The 27,749-nt window shown below is 33.6% G+C and overlaps 1 long non-coding RNA gene across 1 annotated transcript in view; it reads right to left on the bottom strand.

The window, feature by feature from the left end:
• The window catches only part of LOC143222149 (uncharacterized), a 28,705-nt gene extending 4,359 nt beyond the window's left edge, over window positions 1-24,346 (bottom strand). The window contains exon 1 of the long non-coding RNA XR_013012040.1: window positions 23,918-24,346. This is a non-coding gene — a long non-coding RNA (uncharacterized LOC143222149). The remainder of the gene's footprint in view (window positions 1-23,917) is intronic.
• Between the last annotated feature and the right edge of the window lie 3,403 nt (window positions 24,347-27,749).

Here is a 27,749-nt window from a genome sequence, read left to right as displayed (position 1 = left end):
TAATACCTGTTTGTTTCTTGCACAATATACCTCATTATATTTTGATCAAATATAGCAGTAAAAAATTCACATTCTTTAGATTCATCTGTGAACCTAAATTTATCTGTGATTCCAGCATTTCTACTATCAAAAGAATGAATAAATGGATCAAAATTGTGACACCTTACCCACTGGGAACCAATGTATTCTAATTTACTTATGGATTCTGAATTACAATATAAATCATATTCAGAGCTTGAAAAAATTGAATTTGATGATGATGAAAAATCTTAAAAGTTTTCTTCTTCATTGGAATAATTATCATGTGCTAATAGTTCAATTTTGTCGTTTTGATGAAAAATGTTTTTGCTTCATTCCCTTAGTTGGCACAGCACTTGAGTGGATACAATCACTATGGTGTGAAGGGGTTGTCAACTAATGTTTTTAGCTTGTATCATCAATCCATGATAGTTGCACAAAGCACAAAATCATTAACTGATGATGGCCACTGTTTAAGTGTTAATAAAAGTTCACAGCCTAACCTACTAAACAGGAGACCTACTATTAAAATTGTCACAGAAGAAGCCAATGCCAAGTAATATTCATATAAGGCTCAGAGTTAATTTCAAAATATAACTAAGCTACTTTGCTATCAATGTATACAAATAAACTTGGTATGAAAACATAATTGATAAATCATATCTAATATCATACAAGTTTTAAGTTATTAGTTTTATAAGGAATTATTTTGAAAAATCCTTAATCTCCTCTACTATGAGAATTTTGCCAATTGTTTACTAGATCTTCCCCTGTTCTAATTTATTTACCAGCCATCTCTGAGGTGTTGAATTTAATGTAAATCTTTCATTATAATATAGATATTACTAGAGGAAAGTAACTTTTATATCTTTCAATTTTGTTTGTTTATACAGCCATAAACTAAAAAATTGGATCTAATTACCATACCCACCTGTCACATTACTTTTTTCACAAATTTCCAAGAATTCTGACATCTTATATTGTTATTTGTAACCAACAAAAAAAAAGTTTAAATCTATTAAATGATGTATAATCATGTTGTTTTCATTTACAGAATACAATCAGTTTTGTGTTCAGTTTGAAAGTTTGTCATTTTATGTTTACCAAAAGCTTGCCAAATTTCATGAATAAACACAAAACATACTAAGTTATAATATGGAAACTTGAGTTCCAAGGTTGATAACATCATCCAACACTGTACAGAAAATGTTAATGGAACAGGTGTTTTTACAATAGGTAGTACTGCTTATGGCAAACGTTTTCATGGCTGTTAGATACAGGTTCTTATTTTCTTTGTCAAACAAACAAATATATTTCATCTTTCCCACAAATATATGCTTTGAAGGCCTTATTGTGAATTTACACACTGGTAGTGATACAGCCCACAAAGGTCAGATTTTACTGAGGTAACATAATAGGGTAAACCTTATTCATCAAATTTATGTGAATTTGAAACAAGACAAATAAGCATTGTATATTTAAAACATAGCTATTATGTTTAGAAATTGTGGGAATTTTCATTACAACAGAGTTACAGACAGCAAGATATTGCCATATAACTGTGATAACCATGGATAACCAAGAGCTGGTCATAAATAAAGATTTTATGCAAAAGATAAATCATACTAAGGCAAAGAGACAAGTAAAGGGTGTACATTCTCATCTGAAAAGCAATATTCTGACAGGTCAAAGAGCAGTATAGTTCTTGGTCTACTGTTCCTATAAGTATTGTTAGTGTCTAGAATTAATGCTTTGTTTTTGATAATTGTACACCCATAGTTCTTTTGCATTTGAATGGTACATATGAAATGCTGGAACTTAAAAAAGTGATAAACAAGATGCAAATGCAGAACAGACATTGCTATAACTAGCAGATAACTTGAAGATTTTAATCAAAAACAGTGGGACAGAAAAGAATGATGAAAGAAATCACCAATTAAACTGTGTTAGTTAGAAATCAACATATTTTTATGTTAAATCAAAGATAGGGTTAGCTTTTAAAAATATGTTTTTGAAACATATACTTTATAAAAATCTGCATTTTCAACTATAATACCTACTTTTTTATATACTATATTGTTAGTGTCTAGAATTAATGCTTTGTTTTTGATAATTGTACACCCATAGTTCTTTTGCATTTGAATGGTACATATGAAATGCTGGAATTTAAAAAGTGATAAACAAGATGCAAATGCAGAACAGACATTGCTATAACTAGCAGATAACTTGAAGATTTTAATCAAAAACAGTGGGACAGAAAAGAATGATGAAAGAAATCACCAATTAAACTGTGTTAGTTAGAAATCAACATATTTTTATGTTAAATCAAAGATAGGGTTAGCTTTTAAAAATATGTTTTTGAAACATATACTTTATAAAAATCTGCATTTTCAACTATAATACCTACTTTTTTATATACTATATTAAAACAGCTAATTTTCAATATAACATTCTTACATGCAAACAGTAATGTGTCACCTGTATTGCCTAATGTCTAAAACCCAAACACCATGCAGATGTGCAGTGGTGTATGAGGTACTGGATACTTCAAAGTTATAATGTAAGCTTATGCACCATTGAATGTTTAGAAAAAAATGACTTATTCACCAATCCATCACCTGTTGCAACAATAACTTTTTCATACATTTTACTTCAAACAATCCAGCATTCTTTTACATGATCATAAGTACTTTTTTACAACAATGTTGAACTTTAAAGTGTTGTATCCATAAATACACAGTCAAGGCTTGATTTACCTCATCTGCCACACCTGGGCCAGTTTCAGACTACCCACCCTACACACAACCTCACTCATTACAGACTAGCTCAGATCAAGTACTAGATTCTGATGCTTTACTGATTTGACAATTTAATGCATGAAAATAATTTACTAACACAGTTATGTTAACATCTCAGTCAGAAAGATTAGACCAAACTCTTCAATCAACAAAGTCATAAATACCATCATCATCTAAAAATCTGTTCAAAAGTTCCTACTTAATAGTAAGCAAAGCCAAGCTATTCAATTTCTCTTGACTTAATGATGATCTTGAATAATTATTTACATGCTTTAGATCTCTCAACACTAACTGGTAACTAGAATGTAAAGAAAATGCACATGGCTGTCTTCATTCAGATAAATTACATCTGCAATTTATCAGCTCTGATTAATATGTAAAACTTTAGAATGAGTTCATCAAGCTTATGAATACTCTTCAAATGAGAGAAAAGGTGCATGCATTCATCAGCAAAGTTCTCTTCCAAATCACCATAGTACTGATAACTGAAATTTACAACATGAGTTTTCAAATCATTAGCAGTTAGATTAGTGATTTTCTCATAGAAATTGAACTTGTTATGCATCAATTGATAAACTTGTGCTCTTAAATGCAGCTCACAGGATAACTTTATCCAGGACCGAGAAGAATGTGTTAATTTTGAAACTGTCCCTGGAATTCAGCCCCATTTGTCCTTGTTGGCTAACACCAAAATACAGTTTCTTCCTTCTACATTTAAGCTGTAGCTATGCCATTATTCTCTAACTCAGATAGCTCTTTGGCTTGTTTTTCAAATCTGTTAAAATAATTTCTAGAATATCTTGTATGAGCTTAAAATTAGCACTACAGAGTATAGTAACAAAACCTCTTCTATATCAATACTTTGTACACATTTGCTACCAGCATTAAATCTTCCTAAATGTAGCTCTAAAATACAGTCACAATTGCAGTTTCAAGCCACTCCTAGTTTCTCCCTAGTGATGCAGCCTCATACTGTGTAAGTGGTTTTTGGGAATTGTCCTCCTGGATCGCATCCAGAGCTTTACTTATCTTCTTCCTGATTTTCTTAGACTGTGGCATGCATCATTGTATGCTAACCATTTCATGATGGACAGATTTTTGATGTAACATTTCGATTGTAAGTGAGAATTTAGCACTTCTAACCTAATTGTGGAACTAGAGAAAAAGTTGTATAACTGTTGAATTGTTCCAAAAGAAGGAAATCACTATCAACCAGTATTTGGCAGCATATATTCCCACAAAATGTAATGAATTTATACACAACTAAAGAGTTTCTTTCCTTGATCTAAGCTTGAAGGCCAGAATAAGAACCAGATGTGAAAAAAACAAACTGATCATATGTTCCTATTTGCAATGAATGGTAAACAACCAGTAGCATCCCACACTAAAATGTCCCAAAAGCAAAGAAGCCATGTGTGGAGGAAAGAAATGAAGATGGCAAACACTCCAACATGAAAGGAAGGGAGAGGAAGTATCTCATGAAAACTTTTAAATTTAAGTTGAACACTTAAGGATGTGAAAAGTAAACTTTAACTGTAGGACAGGGAAAAATGAAGCTAAAAAGCAAAGTAGGGGATAAAATAGGTACTATTAACAAAGATGCAAATAACATAGATTAAGGAAGAAACTCTGCCTGAATGGTAAGGCAAAAAAGAGTTAAAGCTTGTACAGAGCAAGGCATGAAAGTACCAACTCTCAAAAGAGAGACAAAAACATCATCATGAAACAATGTTGTGAGAAGGGGAATATACTGTGAAATGTGTCTAAAACAAAAAAAGATAGGCCTAGCACATTTTGTAGTGGAAGCCTGGAAGGAAATCCATGATAAGGTGGAGGAAAACTGACAATCTAGGTCATTTGAAAATTGGTTCAGCCATTATGAGAGGAAGGTGAGCAATAATGAGAACAGGTATGGTGGACACTAACTCCCAGGGGCCCTTGCAAATAAAATTGATGGTAAAAACAATAAATTATAAATTAACTGAAATTAATGGTAAGAATTAAACACAATAAAGAAAGATAAAAATGAAACAGTTGATAGAGTGGAAATCTTAAGATATTATGTAGGGAAATAAACATATGCATATTATGTTATGAAGTGAACAAAAGATATTTTAAATAATTAATAATTAATCTGTAAGTAGATTCATGAGTAAACTGAAAATAAAAGACTTGTTAAACCCAACCAAAAAAGAAATTTAACCCAACTGTCAATTAACTTGGAAGTAAAACTACAGCTAAACCAAAAATATCAAACACTTCTGAAGCCTAATTGAACAGTACAGAAAAAAAGGTATCACTAGGTGATAAAATAATCTTAACCTAATAGTAAGTGTTTATAGTATCAGGAGAAGTTTGTGTGAACTCCAGTAAAAGAGTTCCACGTGAACCAAGTGAATAAGAAGAATGATTAGAAACAAAAATGAAATAAACATGATTATATAAAATTAAGTAAATGTGTAGTAACAAACAATCATGTATGTATGAAATGTGATGTATGGGAAGAAATACAATATAATTAAACAAGTGACTTACATATCAATAAAATGAATTACAGGTAATCCTAAATTAACAAAAACCATGGTAAACCTATACAAAGAGTACAGGAGAAAAGATACAACTAACTGCTTACCTGAACTTGAATATGAGTGTTGACCAACCCATCAACACTTATGTTATGGAACATAACTACAGATAATAATATTTAAACTAAATTATTCAAAAACGATAAGAATGTAATGTTTTATCTTTCAAAAGTTGGAGGACTGTATATTAAAATGTGTTGGTTCCCAAATTTGAGGCAAGACCCGATAAAGGACAGCTCAATGAAGTAAAGCTGAAAACCTTCCCATAGTGAAAATAATTAATGAATTGAATTAGCATTTCTCACTATTACTGTTTCAGGTTAATCCAATTTCAAAAGTAACTGAAATATTGCCATTATAATTTCTATGATTTTTCATTAATTCAAGGTTATTCAGGTTAATTGATTAGCACCACCATTTATGAAAATAATCAACTAATCAGTGTTTCTGATTACTACTATTAATTACACTGCACAACAATTTTTTTGAAAAGATTTGCTTCCTCAAAAGTTTTTGCTGATTGTGACAGGTACCTGGTGGGTATGCACAAATACAGTTTTAGTTTTGCTTCATCCCACAGGAACTCTGACAAATAGACAGTTAACAGCTTACCTGCAATAACGTATTTAATTGCATTTATATTTTTTATACGCTATTAAGTTCAACATAATTAAAAGTGTTTTCCTCCTGATTTGCGTTTGTATTCAATGTCCGGTGCATCAAGTTGCAGTGTCCAACAGTAGTCAACAAGCACTGGTGGATTCCAGTTGCCCTGGTATCATTTTTTCATTGTAGCAACATCCTGGTGAAAACTGAAGATTTCGATGAAACGGTACGTGATGGGCAAATTTGGATTTGATTTTTGTGATCGGCAGCCAAAAATCTATAAGGAACACCCAACAGTGTTCAAGAAGCAAAAACTTTGTTGTGCAGTGTTATTCCAACTATCTAATTATCTAAGTCTCTTGAGAGAATAATCAATTAATTTATTCTGAATGGGCTCAGTATAATATACAAGTTTGTCTACACATTTGCACTATGACTTTTGATATAGCATGTGTATCCTCACAACATTTGATAGAATTTTAGTAAATATTACATGTATTCTGTATACAGAAAATCAGATTTTTTAATCAAATATTTCTACTAAAGATTTATTTGTGAAAATATTGAGTCTGTTTCATTACTAGTCAAAGTGCAAAGTGATTTCATGTTAAGATTAAATATTCTTTGTCCCAAAATACTCAAATATTATTTGCATAATTTCTAAAATCTCCTAAATACATTTCAAACATCTGTTTTTAATAAGACTTTATATTTTATGTTATTTTCTATACTCTATGTGGGGTTGGTCACTTGACCAACTTTATTACCATCATAAAAGTTAGGAAATAAATATAAATTATGCTTTTTTTGTGCTAGAATGACAAATGGAAGGAATAAGAGTATAATGAGTGAGGAAACAGAGACATCTATAATATGTGTGAAGACTTACATTGATGAGATTCACGTACACTCATTTTATGTACCCAATTACATAATGCTGACCTTTAGACTTCCCTGCCTTGGCTAAGTTTTAATGAAAATGGATTTTTTAACATACACTCACATTTCAATTATTAAATATTACATATATGTATAGATTGTTACTATTTAGAATAGATTATTAAATTTATTTTTCTTAAAATATAGTAAAATAACTGAAGAAGTAAAGCAAACAATTATCTCTTATTGCTAAAACCTTTGAACTCAATGGTTGCTAGAGATAGATTTCTAAGCCTTTTTAAAATTTTGCACATGGAGGATATCAAACACAACTTTTTTTAGGTTTTATACATACAGTTGAATAACCACAAAATCATCAGTAATTATACTTATAGCATAGAATTCCACTTATAATGTATTATATTTAATAATTATGATGCATTTAGAATTTTAAAAAGCATGAAACTTCAAGCAAATTAAAGACACAACCTACCTTCTTGAAATCTTTGTTTGAAAGAATCTGGTAGCTTTTTACAGATTAAAATGACTGAGAAAACCATTACAGGGAGCAATTTTAACATGTCAATTGGTTATTCACATGCCATATATTAAAGTAAGTGTATATAAGGGACCATTTCCAAATAACAGAAAGAGATGAGGCCACTGTGTTTGATTCAGTACATAAGCCTATCTCAGCAAAATAAAATGATACGAGGTTCTTATTTTATATTCTAGCTTGATAATATTATTAGTTTGAGTTTTTAATTTGTACAAAACTATAGACTTAGTATTTTGACAACAGAAACATCTAATTTAAAACAGTGCTGCATTCAACATACCATGTGACTCACTAAATTCTGTATTTAGGTATGTTCTTTTAATATTTACTTCTAAAATACAAATTTAACTCATACATAATAATAAAATTTATATTACAGTATACAATTTGTTTCCAAACTTTTTGACATAAATTCATAAAATAGTAGATCAATAATATTTTGAATGCAAGCCAACATATGTGATGACATGACCTTTGACCTATGATATGTCATGAAATGGTCAACTGAGTATAAGTTGTTCATAAGCTTGATAATTAATTAATTAGAAAATTCTATTTATCACTCATCATTACAGAAGACTACAATGTATGAACCATATAAACTACCATTGAAACTTTAAAAAAGTATTACACACCAACATAAATTACAGCAATTATACACAAGTATTACAATTTTCCTATACTGAAAATGTGTTTCCAAATGGTACTTACCTTCCCATATAAATATCTATTCTTATTCAGTTCTGCCCTCTATATGTATATTTTTTTCACATGCCACAAGCCTTGTGATGAGATTTAATTGGGCATCTCATGTATATAATTATGCGACAACCCTTCACTAACAGATGTGTGACACACTCTTCTGATACATGTGACTCCCTTTATTTGATTTTACCAAACTATCACTTTGAGTTTTAGCAGAGAACTGAAGGGTGGGAAGTTTGTTGAGAGGTACGTACCTATAGGCAATGCATTTACAGTATGGGAAAATTATAACTTCCAATATTGTGCTTTATCTCCACTCGTAAAAATAACTAGAATTCTACATTGAATAGATGGAGGGATAGGTGTGAGATAAAGAAAGAAGCATCCAAAGGATGCCTTAAAAGAGTAGATCTTCCTAGTAGAAACTTACACATAGGCAACCACACCACTTATATGTCATGTATACTTTTCACCCAGTGTGGAAAGAGAAATGAGTGGAAAATGGGAGGAACACATCAACAAAGGTGAGAACAGTGGTTGAATAGGGAGGTATCCGAGCCACACGATACTGGAATCTTAATTCCATAGAGTACATCAAAGTGGGTGCAAGTAAAAGGATGGAATTGGAGAAAATCTTGTCCCCAAACATACAATGAGATACATGATAGCAATACGACAAATTGTTTGACCAATCTGGAAACATGACAGCTCGACAGCTGGAACAGTAAAAATATCTTTGTATTGTAAACTGTCTCACTCAAACCTATCTGACAGGAACCACCCCCAGTGCAGTAACATCTTCAATATAAGAAAATCATCCAGGAATAGCATAAGAGAAAGAACCATATTTATCTGCGAGTTCTATCACTGTGATCCACCAAATGGATGGAAGGAATAAGAGTATAATGAGTGAGGAAACAGAGACATCTATAATATGTGTGAAGACTTACATTGATTGGTTCAGCTCTCAATTCAAAACCCAGCCACTAGAAACCAACATCCATGTGGAGGTAGGATGAGGGATCCTAATCAACTACTCATTCTAAAGCTAAATTATCCCTCAAATAAATCTGTACTGAGATGGAACATCAAATTGGAGGGCATCTTACCATCTACACCAGCAGAACACCACCATCCTTCTCTCAACTGAACAGCTTTATCATTATAACATTCAAGAGGATGCTTCTATGGTCCAGCACCAATTAGTATAGCATAAAACCTTAGCTAATAATTGATATCTTAATAGTATATAATTTTAAGTTATTAATTCTATAATGCAATACTCTTAAAAACATCCTGAATTTCCACTATTGACACAACATTTTCTGTAGGTATCTGCTCTATTTTATCCATAACTCATTCGGTAGCTATGAAATTAAATATAAATTACTACAAAATCATTATTACTTAGACAAACAATAATATTTATAGCCTTCACATGCTCTCTTCCATGATTTGTTAACAGTTCTCTCTTAATTTAATTACATATTACCTATAACCAATACAAAGCAAAGGTTTTCATCTAGCAAATGATGTATTAATTATTTTGTGTTCTGAACAGATAATCATCAATTCTACCTGTAATACAACTTTGATTCCTACAAAAATCACAATAATTACCTTGGGTGAATTTCTAACAGCTCTTGTTTCATAGTTAGAAAGCTGAAAAATTTGTGATTATTAGAGGAAAGTTTCTGCTGATTGCCTGTTATTATTTTATGTTCTTTAGTGCATTATTTAATCAAATAAAATGCTCTATTATCATCAGCATTAAAAAAACTAAGTGTCATCAATACAGTACAGTAAAAAAAAAAAAAAGAATGCTTGGGTAAGTAGTTCTTGCTTTTTGTGTAAGGATGACAAGGGAAATATTTCAGGTAGAAGAATGGGTCCAATGGAGAAAAGAAATGGGAATGGAAACCATATGGGCAACATAGCACTGGACAGCAAGAATAGGACAGAGAAGACAGTTTGAATCAGAGTAGATATACAAATGGTAAAAGAAAGGGAGGGAAATAGGTGTAACTGTAGGATGAAAAAGAAGAAGTAGCTGAAAGGAACAAAACAAAGAGAAGACAGGATAGAAAAAAATAACTCTATGGGAATGAGAAAAAAATGGAAGATACTGGAAAATGATGCCCAATAGCCAGTAATGGTAGATACAAAAGAACCACGTCAAGCAGTCAAGTAAAGAATTATGAAGACATGAGGAACATTAGCATAAGAAGGGAGGTAACTAAGGGTAGAGAGAAATGACAAAAGAAAAGAGATGCTACATGTATGGAAGTTCTGAACCACCTTGCAAGGGACTGGACAAATGGCTTGTATTAAGTTGGAGTGTGGTGATGGCAGGATAATTTACTGACAACTAAGACTGCCCTAACAAGAAGCAGAAAAGAGGAAGTGGTAATGGAAGTGATGACTAAAGTAGTGTAAGGACTATAACCAGGGTTGAGCAACCCATAAAGAAAAGGGTTTGATACAGAACAGTTTGGATAATGGATAAAATCTGAAGAAGGATAAAGATAGGAAAATAAGCATAATAGTAAAGATTGGACAATTGTGGCTGAAGGTGATTAATGCCAAAGGATGTGGACCTAGGGACCAAAAAAGGGGTAGTTTGAAATTGAGATAAGTGGTAAATGCATGCAAAAGTAGAATACCTCACAGGGTGCACTACCTTCTACACATCTGAGGATCTATGAATCACTCCATGTGAAGAAATCTTGTTAGGATGAAAAAAAGGCCTATAACAAGATTCAGAACACTTGGGACAAGATGTGCTAGTAGGTGTGTGTAATGTAAATAGCCCAAGAAGTTAATATTTCCAATAATACTTACCTCTCTCACACAACAGCTATTACTTGATAGCTGGGGATTCTTCTTTTGACTATCTAAGCATTGGTCTGATTTTTTTGTGCTTGCAAGTCTTTTATACCCCACTTAATTGTCCTTGGTGATATTTATCTAATGACACTCTCCACTTACATCAGTATATCCTCTATCTGGATGATGTAAACAAATGCTGCATTCAGATAATCATATTACTTTATCAAATTGCAAAACATACTTACCTCCTCTCACACCATAGTTAGAATCTCACATTGATAAGGAGAAAAGCCAGTGAGAGCACTGTCTATACAGAAAGCATCTGCACAGATCAAAGATGTGTTAACAGAAGATTGTGACCCTAGTGGAGGAACCACAATACATCCAAAGCTATGGATGGAATTTTATATAATTTATCACCAGTACTGACCATACCCCAACCAAATAGCAGACTGGTCAGGGTTGGAATTGTAAGACCATCACCCTCATATCCCACGTTGGCATCTGTAAAATTGGACTCCAATATATATGTGTGCAATTATGAGTAGATCTCAACCAAACCACTAAAATCACAATGAGAAAGTAAGCAACACTAAACTGAATAATCTTCTTTGCAACCTGTAGAAGCCCAAAAGACAAAACCCCAGGCTCTGAATGACAGGATCTTCAATGCTCAACTCAACTTGAAGAAACAGAACTCATCTGGTGTAGAATTATGAACATTCAACCTCACTCCCTACCATGTGGATAAGATAAATTCCACTTGCCTCCTGAATTATTGGAAGGATGTGGAACAAACTGTGCATAACCAAAGACCCAGGATGGGGCTATTCTGCATTCAAAATTACAATGAGATAATGGACCCCCTTCCATGGACAATGTTATGAACCAAAAGTGATCAAAAATGAGAACCAAGCTTAACCCATCTATCATCAAACCTGAACGGGTAATATGAGTAGGGTGGTATCTCTACTACCAATATCTGGGGAAAAAAACATTCAGGGACCATAATAGGAAGGTCCCTAACTTTGCACTCTTCTCCAAGAGTAGAGGAAATTCACTTTTAACTCTCTAGGAAAAGCCTCTGTCCATCACTGCCCAAATGATTGAAAACCATGATAGTCCATGAGTGGCAGTCTCACATAGTACAGAAATATCACCTTGTCAGTCTGTAGGTGGTTTATGGAATACCTCATTTCTCCAAAGAGTGGGTCCTGTGAAAATGAAGTAAATGATTCTGAAAGCTAAAGAAGAAACAAATTTAGCAATGAAAATACCTACCCTTCTTATAATCTGATGGAAAGTCATTAAGATAGCTACAGGGATAGTAAAAAATCCTCAGGTGAATATACTGCCAGATCATGCAAATAATGTGTAATAATAGTATTGGAGGAGGTCCACATAACAACATGCACAATATCCTCCAGGGACAATAATATGACAATATTATGAATCTGATTAGACATGACTCACTTTTTGCCTTCAAACAGAGCCCAGAACGAGTGATATAGATCCATTTTGTGACCACCTTGTCAATGTAACTGGAGATAAATGCTGAAAAAGTGAATAATCCCAATGAATAAAAAGTCATTGTCTAGCATCTATAAATGCAATAGTGTGGGCAACAAAACCTTTAAGACCCTCACTACACATAACAAATGATTGAAACCTGATTATTCATAGAAGTGAGAAACAATTATCAGGTGAATCACTGAAAAGGATTTATCCCATTTCTTGGCTGACAGTGTCTTAGGAAAGAATAACTTGTCTGAAGATATAGATAGAACAACAAAGCATCCTGTGCACAATCGGCTCAAACCACTGTGATTGGTGATGTTTGTTATATCAGCAGCAATGAAAATAAACCTTCAGGGAGAGATGATACATAAAACTAAGATCCCAAATAAATGTTAGAAAAAAGCATGCAATATAACCTTAATATAACAGTTAGGTAATTGGAATAATTGTGTTGGACAAAGGACCCAAACTGACTTGATAAAGCCAGAGAGTACTGGGGAACAAATGATTTTTGTCTCAAGTGTCAAATGGTAGTTGATCAGGCCATCTTATACAGGGGAATTGTGGAAGATGCAAAACCCTTGTAGCAAACCAGCTCAAAAAATGACTGACTGAAGTAATTCAATCTTCTCTCAATACACTATTGCTGATGCATGTGCCATTTCCATTAATAAATGTACATTACAGGAGTAACCAAAGATCAAGACAGATACATAGCAACCTTAGAAATGTGGAAGACCACATAACTTCCATGTCTGAAGCCTGAGTTTCTGAATAGCTAGATGTACCATTTCCACTCATGGCTGCTTCACAGAGAGGAAGTGGAACAGGTGGGCTCTCCTGAAGGTACTGCAGGAGTAGAAAATGAGGGTGTAGCAGCTAATCCAGTGCTATCAATAGGACCCAACAATGGGTTGAAACAAATCATAGTTAGTACCTTAGGTAATTTGAATTGGAAGGAAAGTCTAGAGTTGTAAAGCCATCCTGTTCTAATGGAATGCACACAATGCCAAAGCCTGAGAATGAAATTGTCAGTAGTTGGGTGTTACAAAGAGTGTCCACTATGTCAATCATTAGTGTTGCAAAATGAGAGCCAATTCAACAGAAAACCTCACAATGGAGCATTTGTTCTGTTGAGAGAATCTGCTTTGGTTTAAAAAACTGATCTGCTACCACAGTCATCACATGTGGAATATAGCAAGGTAGTAGTAGGAGTTCAGAGAAAAGAGGTCCAAGGTTCAAAAACAAGAAGTCTTGGATCAAGTGCAAGACACCACTGTGGAATTGTCAGAGTGAAGCTTGACAAGAAAATACACAGTTGGTGCCAATGCTAGTCTGGAACTAAAATCCCTAAACTACAGTATCTGAACTTTGTGGATAAATAGTGGTGGGATGCCATCACTATGGCAAGGTGCAGATATCAGCTGACTACATTGAACTTGGACATTCACAATTCTAGGAAAAAATAACAACAACAAGTCAGAGTGAAGAATGAACTGCATGTGAACCTTGGGAATGCAGAAACTGATGACGATGAGAAGAATCTTTGATAGGACACCAATCTTCTATTTTCTGAGGCTCAACACTCTAATGTAAATAAAACCCAGAAGAACTGGCATGACTCTCTCTCTCTACCTCCAAATACACTGACAGCCATACAACTAAATTCCAAAATAAAGGATCTGTTGGAGGCAGAAACCCTAGATATTGGTGGATAATACTGGTGAACATGTGAACTGAATGACTAATCCTTGGCTTGCCAAACAGAATTTTTCAAGGAAAATTGACAAGGTAACATCCAGAACATTCAAATTATCTCCTAATGATAGTAGCACAGAGTAAACCATCATTGAATGCTTTGTCAAGAAAGAGAAATAACATTATCTAAATGAGAATGCTTATATATAGTACTAGGATAGATGGTACACTGACATAGGCTGAGAGTGTCACAAAACAAATATAGCCAAGGGCAATTAAGCAGGACATAAAAGACTAGAGTGAGTGAGAAGAAATCAAACCAATCCTTAGTTGGGCAAAGTAAGAAAACCTGGCAGTCAAGTAATAGCTGTAGTGTGAGTTTGATGCAACTCTTGCACAAAGATACAGGAGGGTTATCTGTACAAGCCATCCATAATTTAGTAGTAAAAGACTTGAGGGAAAGCAGATAGTCACCAACACCTATCACCAATACTTGCACTACTCTTTTACCAACAAATAGTGGGATTAACCATCACATACCCATCATTGTGTTGTTCCAGTTGACCCACCAGGCTAAAAACAACGTGAGGTGAGAAAAAGGATAGGATAAACAAATCCAAGGGATCCCAAGCAAGATTCCAGCAAACATGCAAAACCCACAGAGAAGCAGCTATATATATCTATGACACATAAGAGAATGGGAGATTCCATGGAAGTCCAAGCCCCCAAAAGGGAAACAGCCACACTTGAAGAGAGAAAAGATGAGGATTGAGATTCAAGAACTGATAAGTGGATGTCTTAGATGCTTACCTTCTCATTCCTTTTTTTCCCCTATCATCCAGATATTACCTTCATTTTTGAATTTCTGAGTTTGTGCTTTTCTGTATGGTTTTGCAGGGATATGAATAATGAAATAAAGTTACATCTCAACTGAAAAGAAGGTTGGGCCCAACTGAGATACTAGTTGAAGAACATTCCTAAATGGACATAGTATTGAGCCAGGTTGAGAAAGAACTTTTCCAATGTAAATAGCCAACCCACACAAGCCACCTCTCAAAGAATTAGCTGTATGTGCATGCAAGATGATATTGAAATGGACTTAAAAGCAGATAATCATCCATATAATGATGAAATGGCAGTCCATGAGAATGGAAAAGTTAGGTAAAGGCCTTGACCACCCAACAGAATATGTAAGGTGCAGGAGTCAGACATGGTCTGAAATATTACATTCACTTATTCTTGAGGAATTACATCTTTTTTTTTTCAGGGGTCCCAAATGAGTATTTATGATCCAGTCATATTCCTTTACTTGCGAACACTAAAATTGAAAATATTGCATTATTTAATTACAAAAGAATTAATAAAGAAAAGCAACTTTATTTAAATACAAAATTCACAAAGAAAAGCAACTTTACATGAGGGAATGTAATCTTCCTGATAGCTTTCCCATGTAACTTTATTTCATTATTCATATCCCTGCAAAACCATACAGAAGAGCACAAACTCAGAAATTCAAAAATGAAGGTAATATCTGGATGATAGGAAAAAAAAAAAGGAATGAGAAGGTAAGCCTCTAAGACATCCACTTTTGTCTTTCAAAGACCTAGGGTAAACATCCACCGATGAGTAAGAAAAGGCTCCATCATGAAATCAGGAAAGTCAATGATATAGTTGGATTGGAAAAATCTATGTCTAGTCCCCAGTATTATTGGAAACTACTAACAACTTGGAACAGAACCACAGGGAACAGTGGGTGAAGGGTTTCATAGTTTTCTAGAAAAAACCTAAACCATTTCAGAAAGAAGCATGAGTCCATTATTTAAATAAAGAATAGTGATGGATAGTGCTATGTAAATAGGGGCAAAAAAGCTATGGTGTTGTGACAGAAGACATTTTACATACCATTTGTATTAATTGAATAATGCATAATCTTTAACTGGTTACAGAAGATACCATTAGTTCTATCTAATTGGAAAGAAAGTTCTACGATACTGTGAAACACATGTAAACATTATTTATATATTCTCCAAAACTTCAACATTTGTGGTAGGTAACAAAAAAATGTCTCTATATAAAAGAATATTTGATATACCTTTTTATGAAATATAATTAATTAGATTATTATAATCAGATAAAAACAGAGATGAACTAACAAACATTATGTTAAAATATACTAACAACTGTCACAGCTAAGCAACATGGTTTGATTTGCATCTTGTTCCAAGATATAAAAATGTCAACCCAATTTTCTTAGACTTTTTTATCTCATTTTCAAATTCCCTCATTTTCTCAGGTTTGTACTCACATTAGTCATTAAGAATAAGAGAGCTTAAAACAACCACTATCAACAGAAAATTATAAATTACGAAGATAAAATGTGAATTACTACTGGATGGGAAGTCAGCTAATGTAGCTTCTCTTTTCATAGAAGATTATAAAAATTGTCCTAGTAATTACAGACCCATTAGTATTTCATCAGTTCAGTTGTGGGAAAAGTTTCAGAAAGTTTGTTAAAAGATATTTTGTAATGTCATTTAACAATCTTTAGAATTTTATTAGATAGTCAACATGGTTTCACTAAGAGAAAATTTTATCTTACAAATTATTTGACATTATTTGAAATGGTTATTGGTTTTGTTGGTGAGGGTAAGAGTGTAAGTTTGGTGTATTTGGATTTTCATAAAGCATATGACAAGTTGCAACATAAAGAGCTTGTAAAAAATTGTCTCTATAGGTGTAGGGGATAAGTTAGTAAACTGGAGAAAAGAGAGGCTGGATGGAAGAAAGCAAAAGGTTATTTCAAATGGAATTCAATCAACCTGGGGCTTATTAGTCTTACGACCGTTGCTCTTTTTTGATTTACATCGATAGCATGGATGAATGAATAGACAACAAATTAATTAAATTTGCAGATAATATTAAGATTTTGGGCATTGCTAGCTGTGAAGAGGATGATGCTGATTTACAAAAGGATTTACATCTTTTACCGAGTTGAGCTAATAAATGATTTATAAAGGCCTACGCAGTACAGTAGTTGAAATAATTCTACTACTAACTAGACGTATATTTACAAGTTACACTCGAGTCCAAACTCGGTAAAGATAATTTGTTAAAAATATATATATATATGATATATATCAATGGATCCAGATTTTGTGTGATACATTATTAACTGTAAGTTATGTTTCATAATCTTAAAACATGTTAGGTAAACCAGCATAAACTTATGAGTTTAAAAATGTATATATATGTATATCAAAAACTCACCTCTTCACCTGATGCCATATTTACAAAGCTGCGTTTTCGAAATTCCAAGAAGATCGAAACTTCGTACAGGAAAATCTATGAAAAGTAGCTTAATAGTGTGTTTATTTTTAAGTGAAAAAATGTTTGTGTTTGTGTGTGTTTTTTTTAATAGCAAAGCCACATCGGTCTATCTGCTGAACCCACCTAGTGGAATCGAACTCCCTGATTTTAGCGTGGTAAATCCGTAGAATTATCTCTGTACCAGAGTGGGCTTAAGTGAAAAAGGATTTTTTATTTTTGAACTTTTAAGATTTCACGTATTTAACAAGTACATACATTAATTCAGTTTTTTCTTCATGTTTTAACTCATATCTAAACATATATAATTTTAATTGTTAATCATTCGTACCAAATATGCACACATGGTAGTATTTTCATCCAAATTTTTAACTCTTTGGACTTACAACACCAAAATCCGAGGCTCGATTTTCTGCGGTTGACAAAGGCATTGGGTAACTATGCAGTAAAATGAACAATAACAACGGCAGTACTCACAAGTGATCGTGTATACAAGTATTTTTGAAAAGAGAAAGATCAAGTTAATGAAACTCCCCATTATGTTTACTATTTCTTTCTATTTAACTCGTTCATTGTTGCAGATGTCTTTCTTCAATATAAAATCTTATAGCCTTCTTGGAGCCGTAGTCGACTTTCATCACTTTTTTTTTAATAAATCCAAATAACTCTTTGATTTACTGATAAAATTTTCTATGTATTCCACTAAAACTAGAATTTTCGCTGACATAACCAAGCTGAAAAAGTCTAATGTTTTATAAAGTGTCTAGTGAGAAGTAACTTTCTTGCAAAGCGGTTGTGACATTTGCAGATAAAACTGATTTCTGTCAAGAATGAATAAAAATGATTCTCAATATAATAGGAGACTCGACCAGGAAACATTACGAAAAAATCTGAATTTCACTGCAACTATCTAAGTTTGTGCATATAAAGTGATTGAAAATAATTTTTATTTAACGCAAGGTTACAGTATGTGTGCGTATCTGTGTATCACTTGAAGCGCAAATGATTAGCCTATTTTATTGGATAGTGTTTAGTTTGTGATCTTAAAGCTAGAACTCGTTCAAAATATTTACAACCTGAACGATTTATGTAGCTAATTTGCTCCAATCTGAGAAAGAATCGCGTTTTTTGTTAAAATCTATAGCATCGTACTTTCCCATGACAAATAGTAGTATCCATGCGACTGGTCGTTCCTGCCTAAAAATAAGGGAAGTTGTATTCGCGAGATATCACTTGACATACCAATAAAAAAAAAGCTACTTATTACTTTTATACACAATGTGCAGTTTTAGAGATTTTTTTCCAGTGACAAACTAGGTGTTTTCTCACTGAAACGAAACCGAATAAAAAGTAGCTTCATTACGTATCTAGAAAAAAATCGAAATTTTACAAAATACTATATTAGAATAAAAAAGTAGAAAATGCGCAGTATGTTTACATATCACGTTGTATCATGAGTATAACATTATTTTTCTGTTTTAATTTCGAAAGTAAATATTTGGAACAAATAAAATATTTAGCCTTACTATCGTTTTCGTTTGAAAAGTCGATCATGATTTACATCTGGTAATAACATATATTATTGTTCTTGTCTCTTTATTGTCTAAGTCGGGCTCAAAAGTACAGAAATTAACCTCTTCAAGTTACAATAGTTGTCTTCCATTACTGTGAAGTTCATTACATTTTAGAAGAGCAGTGTTTCAGATGTTTTTTTTTTTTTTGCTCTCGAAAAAGCTTTTGTTATAAACTATGATTAGTCTATTGGTTACCGTCTCATCAAACATACTCCCCCTTTCAGCTGTGGGGACATTATAATGTGATGGTCAATCCCAATATTCGTTCATAAAAGAGTAGCCCAAGAGTTGGCGGTGGGTGGCGATGACTAGCTGCCTTCACTCTAGTCTCACATTGCTAAATTAGGAACGGCTAGCGCAGATATCCCTCGTGTAGCTATGCGCGAAAATTCAAAATTCAAAAATTTCTGAAAAGAAAGCTATATTCGTAATCGTTAGGGTTGTGAGTTCAAATTCCAGTCACACCAAACATGCTCACCTTTTCAGTCGTAGGGACGTTATAATGTCACGGTCAATCCCACTATTCATTGGTAAAAGAGTAGTTCAAGAGTTGGTGGTGGGTTGTGATGACAAGCTACCTTCCCTCTAGTCTTACAATGCTAAATTAGGGACGACAAGTGCATATGGCCCTCGTGTAGCCCTGTGCGAAATTAAAAGAAAAAAAACTGAGAAGAACAGTCCTGTTAATTTTAGACATCAAAACTTGAAGCTCTTTCCGCAGACCCTGTACTATTTGTTGGTATGGAATTCCACAGTCACGTTTATGTAAACCTACGGCATAAATACTCAAAACAGCTTCATCAGGGAACTTGATAGGAATATAGTCTAGAGGAGCTCTATGACTATTTTTTTTTTCAGAAATCTTTTTCATACATATGTGTGGCTATAAGCCTGTGAGTTTTTTATTTATTATCTTATTAATGGTAAAAGGAGATATTCCCATGTTCATTACTATGGGAATTTTTATGTTAGAGTGTTTTCTTTCATAATCATAACGTACACTTTACTTCACATTGGCTTGGGATGTAGTTTTGGAGACCGTTATTTTTTCTAAATACTCTGCTGTAGAAGTTTCCTGTTTCAGTTGAAAACATTAAAAACCCCTGGTTTGATATGTTTCTTACTTGATTTTACTTCATTTAACAATCTTGCTGTGCAAAAATTTCTTTTTGAATTAGCTTCCTCATTCCTTCAGCTAAAATATATCACTCTTTTTATTTTTTAGATATCAATCTACTAGCCAAAATTTTTAGCATTTGCGTTAGTGTACCTGGAAAGTGCTAATGAGATCAAAAAATAAACTTTAGCATGCAGATAAAGTTATATAGAAAAAAAGTTAATCCTAAATTAAAAGAAATATGTAGTTAGCCGCATAGGCGACAAAGATACTGAATTTAAAGAATTGGTTGAACAATCGCCTCGTTAGATCATACACCTTACAACAATGCATCTGAGAGAGTAAGCGAGTCAGTTTTAAATAGATAGAGTGGAGTGAATACTTATTCAATGTTTTTAACATTTTATCAGGAGGGACAAAGAGCATATCCTGTTACTTTTTCCGTGTAATTTCTCAGAAGAAAAAAGGTTTAATAAACGATGAAATAAATATTTACATTAGGAAAGGACTTGGGAAATAAACTATATATATATATTTCTTAAAATGTAAGAACGAGGCAGAAATGAAACAAAGCAGTAGACCAAGGGAGCTGAAGGGTGTAATCTTGCTATGATCAATAGAGTTCATAACAATGAAGAATCCATCAGAGTTTCCATACTATAACTCGTAACAGTACACACCTGTTTATAATTACTTTTAATGCTTTATTGTTCTTTGAACAATGACAAGCTAATAATCCCATTACACAAATTGTAAATCATTGCGCAAATGACCTTGTGAGAAGCTTTATCATTAGCATTTTTAATTATTTAACTACTCTTACGTACGTTTCCAATTATTACAGTTTGTTACTTTTATTTGTTTTAAATCAAATGTTGTTGTTTCTCTGTAAGGACCCATAGCCAGAATGTCTGTTGTGTCCAGGTCCTAAGGGGACCCATGATAGATTCAAACTGTGTTCTTTATTTACATTCTTCCATGATTTTTGCCTTCACTAAACAATTTTAATTGAATTTAATTCATGATTTAACACTTGTATTTTGTTATTAAGTTTATTATTTAATTATGATGTCATTTATAAGACGTTGTTACAGTTTTTGGTGAAAATTTCAATAGCAGTGTTGCTCGCGAACATATTTTAAGACGCTTTTTTTTTTTTTTTATTTTAACTACTCCAACCATATCAAACCTAACATGTTTCTAGCTTTGGAATTTAAATTATTTTCATAACAGTAGATAAATAAAGAATATACATGAAAAAGGAGAAATAGAGTACTTCTGATTTTTTTTTTTTGCTGTTGGTTGTGGATGAAACAGAAGAATTTTTTTTTTAAAATAATGATGCTACCAGTAAATTAGTAAGATTTGTTCAGGCTCTGTCTCCTTAGTTTGATAACAGCTATTGATTTCTTATAATATAGACTGTGGTAGCCAGGTTTCCCATAATTATAAGTTACCTCTTTCTAGTATTCTTTGAGAACTTTTTCTTCATACAGGCATTTGCCCGTAGTTCCTGAGAATGTGTTTCGTGAAGTTATACTTTTAATACCTATTGTATTGTGGTTTATTTACTGTTTTATTTAGCTAGATGTTTAATTAATTATTTTATTTATTCATAACTGTCGTCAGGTGAGCTTATGTTTCACTACTAGTAGGTATGACAATCCCATACTTTTTAGATGATGTTTTCCCATAACTTTAATGGGACCTAGTTCCATTGCTTATTGCAAAGCTTCCCTCTAGGATGTATATCTACTTTGCTTCTGATTTTTGTATTGTCGTGTTTTATAGTGTCTATACATTGGTAACATGAAATCAAATCCATTATTTATTGAAAAATATTTAAGTAAGTTAACTAGGCAATCCTTTCCAAATCTTCTACAAGTTCAGTTAAGGTAGCTTCCTTCCCCAGTACCCTATTTCAGAAATTTTCTTTAGATACTCTGTTCTAGTGTGACACTCCAAACCTGTTGAATAAGGTGGCTTTCAATACTTGAATGTTATTATGGATCTCAGATGGAAGATTACTTAATGTTGCCAAAGCTTATACTTTTGTATTGATTGCTTGTTGTTCACTAACTCTTTCATTCACTCTGGAAATAATTTCAAGCTCATATTAAGCTTGGTATGACTCCCATGGTACCATTCCAATATGGTCCATTGTTTTTGACTGACCAATGTTGAATTGGTCAGTTATATTACGAAAGTGGAATTTGTAGTGTCACGACTTGTATATTACAAAAAAAATATCATTAAGTATTTGTTTGTTTGTTTGTTTTTGAATTTCGCACAAAGCTACTCGAGGGCTATCTGTGCTAGCCGTTTCTAATTTAGCAGTGTAAGACTAGAGGGAAGGCAGCTAGTCATCACCACCCACCGCCAACTCTTGGGCTACTCTTTTACCAACGAATAGTGGGATTGACCGTCACATTAAAACGCCCCCACGGCTGAAAGGGCGAGCATGTTTGGCGCGACGGGGATGCGAACCCGCAACCTTCAGATTAAGAGTCGCACGCCTTTACGCGCTTGGCCATGCCGGGCCGTCATTAAATAACAGGTGTCACATAAATAGTGGTAACATGTGTAGACCAAATAAATTTCTCTGGTCATTTAACAAAATTTAAAATTTTGTTCACTAGTGAACATGGTTTCACTAATGGATTTTTTTTATTAATATATGGATATTTTTGAATAGGGTACACCTTATGTTATTAAGAAAATAAATGTGAATTTAACTTATTTCAATTTTCAGAAAGCATTTCACAAGGTGCTATATAAAGATCTTGTTAAAATTATTTTTGTAGGTGTTGGAAATAGATTGATTTATTAGATAAAAACCAGATAGGTGAAAGATAGAAGAGGTTGTTATAAATGGGTTTAGTACCTTAGAGCTCAATCTTAGAACCACTGCTCTTTTTTATTTACAACAATGACGGAATAGCCAATGCAGCAATAGATTTACTGATTACATTACAGTTTTGTGTGTTGTTGACTGCAAAGAGGATGTTTCTGCTTTTCAAAAGGACTTGGTCCATTTCGCATGTTGGGTGAATAAACGGCAGATGGCTTTTAATTACAATTGCAAGGGAATGCATACAGGATATCACAATTTAAGTTATGAATATAATTCTGAATAAAATAACCATAACAGTGACATGGAAGAAAATAACCTTAGTGTTCTAGTTCATCAGTCTCTTATGCCATCGAAACAATGTACTGTTGCTAGTTGCAGGACAAAGAGGATTTTAGGTTGTATTACTATAATATTGAATAGAAATCTAAAGATGATCTATTGTAATTGTATAGGTCTTTAGTTAGGCGGCCTGACATGACCAGTTGGGTTAAGTCGTTCGACTCGTAATCTGAGGGTCGCGAGTTTGAATACCCGTCGCACCAAATATGCTCGCCCTTTTAGTCGTGGGGCGTTATAATGTGACGGTCAATCCCATTATTTGTTGGTAAAAGAGTAGCCCAAAAGTCGGCGGTGGGTGGTGATGACTAGCTGTCTTCCCTTTAGTCTTACACTGCTAAATTAGGGACGGCTAGCGCAGATATCCCTCGTGTAGCTTTTTGCGAAAATTAAAAAAACAACAACAAACCAAACTAATCTGTTGGTTATGACTATGCACCATTGTTTAACATCACAATTTCCACACGTAAAAATTTACTCCTTTATCATTTCTACAAACAGGAAATTGTATACTTACGTAAATTTGTTGCAGACAGGGGATATCTTCTAAACACCGGAACTCTGGCACGAACGGAACAGGAACACTGTGCTGAAAGACGGTGGGCTGGTCGGAACTCTTATCAATAACTTACTACTGCATAACAATGGGAACCATACTTAAGAAAAACGTGCCGAAATCCCGAAAGATAGAAGATAGAGACCTGATATCTACAGCAGTCGGGGTTAACACCCAGTGCAGTAAAGGCAGCGGGAAACAAACAAATCTTTAATATGTGCACGAAGTAGTGTTCATATTAACAAAGGTTAAAGCCGAAATGCAAAAAAGCAGTTGAACTACTTTTCTTCAAACATTTCACCAATTACTAAATGGAATACGTTCAGAAGAATTTAAGTAATATTATAGACAATTTTGTTTGTTTGTTTGTTTTGAATTTCGCACAAAGGTACTCGAGGGTTATCTGTGCTAGCCGTCCCTAATTTAGCAGTGTAAGACTAGAGGGAAGGCAGCTAATCATCACCACCCACCGCCAACTCTTGGGCTACTCTTTTACTAACGAATAATGGGATTGACCGTCACATTATAAAGCCCCACGGCTGAAAGGGCGAGCATGTTTGGCGCGACGGGGATGCGAACCCGCGACCCTCAGATTATGAGTCGCACGCCTTAACACGCTTGGCCATGTCGGGCCAATTATAGACAAACGTTAGTATTTATTATATTCTAATGTTTACTTAATATTGACTAAGACGTCTTTACAAAATATGTTTAGCATAATACAAAGCAGCCTCCTAAACTTTACCATTTGGTTTTCGAAGTTCGGCCTCATATAAGGTTGATCCATATAGGTTGTAAAATAGATTCTTACCGAGAAAACACAAAATTGCATTACAAAGTGAAAAAATATATTTTGTGCACTTAACAACTTGTTCCTTTATAGAGGATACCTTGCATAATGGTATGCAGCAGTATACGGTTTCATAATTTTTTGATTCGTGAGATATATTTACTTTTGTTGGTTGATTTTGCTTTCTGTATAGGTGTGTGCGTGAAATGTTTTCTACGGTTTGTGGAGGAAACTTATTGATGTTGATGAAGTATTGTTTTATTTTGTCTAATTCATCGTTAATTTTATCTGGTGAGCATAGTTTTATGGCTGTGTTAATTTGATTTCTTAGTATGTTGAGTTTTTGTTTTGTTTCATGTGCTGAGTCCCAAGGAATGTATAGTCCAGTATGGGCGATTTTTCGGTGGATTTCTGCTTTGAATTGTGTGCCGGTTCTTGTAATTTTGAGGTTAAGAAATGATTTTTGTTCTCTTCTTGTTCACATGTGAAGTTGATGTTGGGATGTGTAGAGTTAATGCAATTGAAAAACTAAGTGTGTGTTCTTAGGTGTGAATCCCGCAATCGTGTCGTCTACATATTTGTACGAATATAGTGGTGGATGTAATGCTGTGTTAATTGCTTGTGTTTCGACTTGTGTCATAAAAATATTGGCTAGAACTGGTGATACTGGATTCCCCATGCTTAGACCATTTGTTTGTATATAGTTGTGGTTGTTCAACACGACGTTTGTCTTCATCGTGGTGAATTCTATGAGGGTTGCTAATTGGTTGCTGAGAATGTCTGTTGGTGGGTTAGGGTCTCGGATATAGAGTTCTAAAGCTATCTTGCAGGCTTCAGCAGTTGGGACTTCTGTAAAGAGGGATATAACATCGAAACTGGCCATTAAGGCTATTTGATTATGTTGATTAAGATTAGACTTGAAATTAAAAGTTGAGAGCTGGCTGTTACATATTTGGAGAATGACCATGCTATGTATTTACCAAGATTATAATTAAACGATTCGTATGTGAACATTATTGGTCGTAATGGACAATCTGGCTTATGAGGTTTGGGGATGCCGTATATTTGTGGTGTGCGTGAGTCGGTTTTGCGAAGGTAGGAATAAAGTGTTTGTGAAATTGTGTTGGCTTTTGTTTCATTTTAGTAGTATTTTGTTTAGTTGCGTTTTGTGTGTCTTTGTTGAATTTGTGTGTATTGGTTTAAATTTATTTGTGTCTGATAGGATGTTCTTCATTTTTTGGATGTATTCATTCGTGTTCATTATGACTATAGCGTTTTTTATCTGTTTTTAGAATTTTTATGTTTTTGTCTTGTTTTGGGTTTTTAATGGAATTAATGTTTTTTTGGTAAGATTGTTTTTTAGCTTTCTGTTTTGTGAAATTATGTTGATGGTTTTATGAGAAAAATTTTTGAAAAAATCGTTTAAGATGTTGTTTTTAGGTGTTTCTGAAAAAAACATTTTCCTGGAAAGTTTGACTGTTGGATGTCAATAAAGTTGTCTAAGTTGTCTTCTTTCTGTTGGTCGTTTTCGGTAGTTTTCTTGTTTTTGTTTTCTGTGGAAAGTATCACAAGTCTCCTGGCCAGATCTTCTAAACATGTTTTGATTTCTAAGGTTGGAATGTATCTCGGTACTATTGCGAATTTGAGTCCTTTGTTAAGTAGATGTATCTCGTCTGTGTTTAATTGTCGGTCGGATCTGTTAATTATGAGGTTAGTCAACGGTTTGTCATGATGTTTTTCTGTTGTTTGTATCTTAGTTTTTCTAGTTTTTTGTTGTGGCAGATCTTTTCGTCTCTGTCATTCTTTGTGTTGATTTGTTTTATGTTTCGTTATATAAGTCCGTAAATCTCTGGTTTGATGCAGCATGCCAGTTGATGGTCTAGGTTTATTTTTTTTGTTTTTGTAAGTCATATAGTTCTTTGTATTTCGTGTTCAACATGGCTTTAAGTAGTTTTTTCTGTAAATTGTGGATAACGTTTGTGTATTTATTAATTTTTTTTCTAGTTTTACCTTTACAAAATTAGGGGTTAGTTGTTCCTTTTTACATTATTGAATGAAATAGATATCATTTCTTCTATTGATAATTCTTTGGTTTCAATTCCTTTGTTTCTTAACAATCGGAGGAGCGTGTACTGTTAATAGTTGTGTAAGGTATATTAGTTCAGACATAATGGTAACAGATAAGTACAAATACACAAAGAAAACACAAAGACTTACACTTCTCGTACAATGGCCTGAAGAAATAATAATCACAACCCCTTTCAAACATGTGGTCAGCCCCCGGTCAGTTAGCTCTTCTTTTCTTTGTGAACCTGACGATGACCAAAGAAGGTCGCTCGTCTACGTAAAAAAATCCTCAACCCAAACGAGCCGTTTTTACATATTAATTGTGGAGTGTACTTGTTGAGCTTACTCACCATCCTACTTTGAATTTCGCCCATGGAGTTATTGCTGAGAGGGACTTACTTAATATCTCTGAGTTAGAGATTCTTACTAGTTTTTCCAGCGACGGTATTTCAGCTGTGCAATGTATCTCTACTCGTAAATAAGAAATTATGCAGCTTACCAAGGTTCTTGTTTCAATGTTTATATCACCCTGTATATCTACCTCTATGAAGGTGAATTATCTCTTAACCATTTCAATGTTAATGGTCTGGACACTCTAAGATATCTTGTGTTTTTTGTGGTAGCAATGGCCATGATGCCTCTAATTTTCAATTGTACTCTCACTGTGTCAACTTTGGTGGTTTCAACTTCTCATTCATTCATTCTTACCCTAACTTGGTGGAAGTGAAAGAGGTGTTATGTTTATGTTCTGTTAATAACATCTTTTATCAGGAGGCCTGAAAGTTGTCCCACTTCCTCTCTAGACATATGCTTATGCACTCTATTCTACAACGACAGTGAGAGTGCAGACAAATCTTTTCATACCTTCACAGAGTATATCACACATCGTTCAAAGAGTCTTTAGTCCATCGTTGATTCAAAAGTAGATAAGTCTAC

The sequence above is a fragment of the Tachypleus tridentatus genome, chromosome 8 (genome assembly GCF_004210375.1).
Source record: "Tachypleus tridentatus isolate NWPU-2018 chromosome 8, ASM421037v1, whole genome shotgun sequence".
NCBI classification, from domain to species: domain Eukaryota; kingdom Metazoa; phylum Arthropoda; class Merostomata; order Xiphosura; family Limulidae; genus Tachypleus; species Tachypleus tridentatus.
This window is presented reverse-complemented; position numbering and strand designations above follow the sequence as displayed.